The sequence below is a fragment of the Alligator sinensis genome, unplaced genomic scaffold (assembly GCF_000455745.1).
Source record: "Alligator sinensis unplaced genomic scaffold, ASM45574v1 scaffold21_1, whole genome shotgun sequence".
Classification (NCBI taxonomy): domain Eukaryota; kingdom Metazoa; phylum Chordata; order Crocodylia; family Alligatoridae; genus Alligator; species Alligator sinensis.
Window position 1 is genome coordinate 1,189,264 of NW_005842445.1, and position 4,472 is coordinate 1,193,735.

Below are 4,472 nucleotides of genomic sequence, written 5' to 3' on the forward strand. Positions count from 1 at the left end.
ATCCTGTTGAAGGGCACCTCCACAATCAGCATTGTCTGTAATGGCACGCATGGGGGCCATCACTCCTGGAATTTCTGGCACTCTGGGAATGCCTCGTAGCACTGTGTGATTTCCTCCCTCATGCCTGGCCAAAAGAACCACTGCCCAATCCTGGCCAGGGTCTTATCCACTCCAAAGTGCCCCCCATGGAGCTAGCATGTGCCACCCTCCATACCCGGACTATGGAGACTATGGAGACTCTTGGGTACCACTAATTGCCGGGTCCCTTCCCCACGAATAGGACACTTATCAACCCGGTATAATAGACCCTTGTGTACCCAAAAGTATGGAGCACTTACATCAATCTTGGGACATATAATTTCTTCCTTGATGTGGGCAACCTGTGTTTCCCTGATCTCCTGTAGCTCATAGTCTTCTTTGTGAGCAATTCAGAACTGCAGTCTCTTGGTACCCGTCTGGAGGCTTATCCACTTTTCCTCTCCGGATGATGCTAATTCTTCTTCCATGATCCAAACTTCCCCTCGGGGCTGCCCTTTGAGACGCAACTCGTCTGCCTGTACCTCTTCTAAAACTTCATGTAGAGGGGGCCAATCTCGCCCCACGATCTTCTGGCTGTCCAAGTGTGGCGCAAATCCTACCTGTAGCTTGCCCTTTCGATCCATGATCTTCACCTCCACGAAACCTCTTTTACACTGTTCCATTTCCCCGTGTATGCAACGCATCCTGACTGGGTGGCACCATTCAATAGCATCCCCAGGAACTATCCCCATCCATATTAAAGTTTGGAAGCAGCCAGTGTCTAATGTAGCCTGCAGTGGCTTGCCCGCCACCCATGCCTTCACCATGGGGAGGTCCCACACTACTACTTCTTCATTATGCCCAAAGCTACAATCCATTTCTTCGTCCTGTTGGGTGGTGTCGCGCCGGTCCCTCACCCCTGGGAGTTCTCCAGTGGGCTTCCATCTTTCTGGCAGACCTATGGTACACTCTCTGGAGACATGGCCGCTCTTGGCACATCGATAACACACAGCCCCTCGTCGAGTGTACTGTGAGGGTCCTCGTTGAGGTTCATCCTCCTTCTTAGACGTGGTCGCCAAGCTTCTATACGTTTTTTCCCTCAGCGCCTCTCCTTCCGAGGCCACAAAGGCCTCCACAATCCTTAATGCTTCGGTGGCTGTCCGAGGGAGGTGTCGATGCACCCATAGTTGGGTGTCTTCTTCCAGGTCCTTCATAAACTGTTTGAGTAGGATTTGGTCGGCTAGGGCAGCCCAGTCTACCTTCCTTGAAGGTACCCACTTTTCCATGAGATCCTTCAACAGTTGAATAAGATTCTGGGGCTCATGGTCCTCCTTACTTTTCTGAGCCCAGAACAACTTCCAGTAATGCTCTGGGGTGAGCTCCAGGTGATGCAATATGGCTGCCTTCACTTTGTCATAGTCACAGACATCTTCCCTTGACAGGGCCCGGTAAGCGGCCTGTGCCTTGCCTACCACCAATGATCCAAGCTGGCTGGCCCACTGGAGTCGATCCAGCCCCAACTGAATCACCATTCTTTCAAACAACTCAATATACGCCTCCACATTGTCCTCATGTGTCATCTGCTGCATGCGGAATGTCATCCAAATTCAGAGTATCCATTCTTGCTGCTGTATGGCCTGCTGCTGCTGTACTTCCAGCACCTGGGTTAGCATGCAATGTTTGACCTAACAGGTCAATCTGAGCATTAAGATTAATTTCCATCGCGGCGTTGGCCTCCAAGTTGCCTCTGCTTCCCTATTCCTGGTCAATGCACCAAGTTGTAATCTCCCGTGCCTCTCCCCTGGATGTCGTGGGTACGGATGCCTCTCGAAACTTGCCATGGCTTCTCAGGGTGAATGCTCTGGTCACTAAGCGACTTTGGGGTGGTTCCCAGGGGCCTCGTTTGCTGCGACTTTGATGATTAGTTTGGTTGAATCGGGAGGATGATGTTCAGTCCCACTCCCCTGCTGCCTTCCCTTGGTCGCTTCCTCCGCTCCTTTTATGTGGGGCTTCACCTTCCCTACCCCCCACCTACTGCCAACCATGATGTTACCACTTGTGTCGTTGAGGGAGATGTCCAGGATTTTCTTGAACGCTCGAGTTTGCAGGGTTGGACGGCCGCAGTCCATTGGTGCTGTTCCTTCCCTGAGCATCTCCTGCGGCCTTCTCTTCCCATCTAGGTGTCATACATCCTTGGCACCGTCCTATTCTACAGTGCATTGTCCCTTTCTTGGGCTGGGTCTTTGTTGCTGGTCGGCTGCGTCCACCTTAAAGTGTCGCTGGGTCCTGGAGGACTCCGATCTTCGTCAGTACCGGTCGATACCCACTCAGGCTCCGTGGGCGGCTCCCCTGGCTTATGCTGGTCATGGACCGTTGAGGCAGCCCCCTCCTGGGGTGCCCACCAGGTCCCCTGTCCATGATTGCTGGTGTGCTCCAGTCCCTCCAGACCGGTGGGGGACTTCACTTCTGGCCCCCGCCGCTGTTCTTCCACCGGGTCTTTTATCCTGGCCCCTGGTGTCCGGCTAGCCAATCGACATAAAGCATGCCCAGGCTGATGCGGGAGCCATTCCCAGCTCCTTCTGGTTCACCCATTTTTTTTCTCTTTGATCATCACCTGCAGCAGCTCTGCCTGCTGCGGTTTCATTTTCGCGATGTTTGTCTCCCAGCACGGCATCCCGCCACCTCCCAGCTCCAGTGGGTATGTCATTTTCACATAGAATAACACGAGGAGTGGTTAGAGGAAAAGGAAGAGGAGGAGGAGGAGTTTCCCATTATAGTCTAGCCTTGCGCTGGCTGTGTAGCACCTGCCTCTGCCCTAACCCCACTCCCTCCCTCACTGTGGGGGCCTTGATCTGCTCCCTACCCTTCCCTCCCCCCACCGCTTTCCCCACAACAGACTTACCAGCCAGATGTTGGCTGGGCTGCATATCGGCAATTGGATCGGTATCAGCCAATATGGCTCCTTAAAAATCAGCCATTGGTATTGGCCCAAACAATCTTTGAGGTGAGGACCCAAAGCCAGGAGGAAATGCAGAGGTGATGCTGTGGCTCAGCCGAACCCCTTTTCTGAGCACAAAGCAGGAGAAGCAGCTGGGGATTTTTTTAAATCCCTGAAGAATATAAGAATTCTCCCTTCCCCCCTGTACTCAGAGGCATGTCCCCTCCCCTCCTTTCCCATTCCCCCCTCTCCTTCTTGCCACTGCCACTGCCACTGCCACTGTTCCCATTAATCCTGAGATGAGGGGAGCTCCGGTTCCAGTCCAGTGGGGCTACACAGGGACTGGGCTCAGCCTAGGACAGCAGCAGTGGTTGTGGGTGGGTTCCTCTTCCTTGCCTGGTCCCCCTGGGTTTTTCCCAACAGCCTGGGAGCAGGTGTGGGGAGAGGGAACATGCCCGCCTACTGTCTGCTGCTGTCTCAGGCTAAGCCCAGCTTGTGCTTAGCCCAACTGGAGCAGTTTTGGACTTCCCCTCACTCCCAGGACAGCAGGGACAGTGCTGGCAGCAAGTGGAGGAGAGTGGGATGGAAGAGTAGGGAGTGCGCCTCTGAGCAGGAAGGAGAAAGGAAGAGTCTTACCTGCTTTGAAGACTTAGCAGAGTCCTAGACTGCTGCTCTCATAGTGCTCATTGCCCTACTGCCGAAGGAGGGGAGGTGGCTGGGAGTGAGGTGCAGCCACCCCTGCAGCACTAGTTGCTGCTCCAGAACCTGCCTTCGTAAAATCTTGAATCTGCCTCTGTACTCAGCTTTGGGGGCAGAAACATCAGGCAGCTCCTCCTTCAGCTTCTCACACCCCTTCATTATATTGGGGCGAGGCAGAGTTTAGTGATGGATGCTGGTAGAGGTGTACCAATACATCAGTCTGATATTGGATCAGCACCAATATAAAAAAAATTGACTGTATCGGAAATCAGCTTTTTTTGCCTGATGTGGCCAATAAATGCCCTGTGAATATGCGCAGCTACAGCGAAGCATGTAGGCAGGGAGAAGCACAGCCTGGCAGTGTGGAGAGCTGCATCTAGGTGATAAGTCTGTTGTGGTGGAAGGGGCGTGGGGAGGGAAGGAGCATGGGGGTGCAGATCAGGGTGCCTGCAGTAAGGGAGGGAGTGAAACTGGGGCTGGGGTAGGCACTGCCCAGCCGGGGTAGGGTGGGCATGGGATGGAGCTGCGGCTTGTCCAGGGGGCATGGGGAGGGGGGAGAGGTGGCTTCCGCTGCTGCACGCACCCCGGAAGGACACAGGGGGCATATGCCCCCGTATCTGCAGGCTGGAGTGGGCTGCCACTGCAGGCAGGGGTTGGAGCACATGCCCCCCATTCCCTTCCAAGCTGCACAAAGTGGTGGGAGCCGTGCCCCCGTGCCCCCCCAGATGAGCCACAGCTCCTTCCCACACCCCGCCCTGACTGGGCAGCGCCTGCCCCAGCCCCACTCCCTCCCTCTCTGCAGGGGCCTCAATCTGCT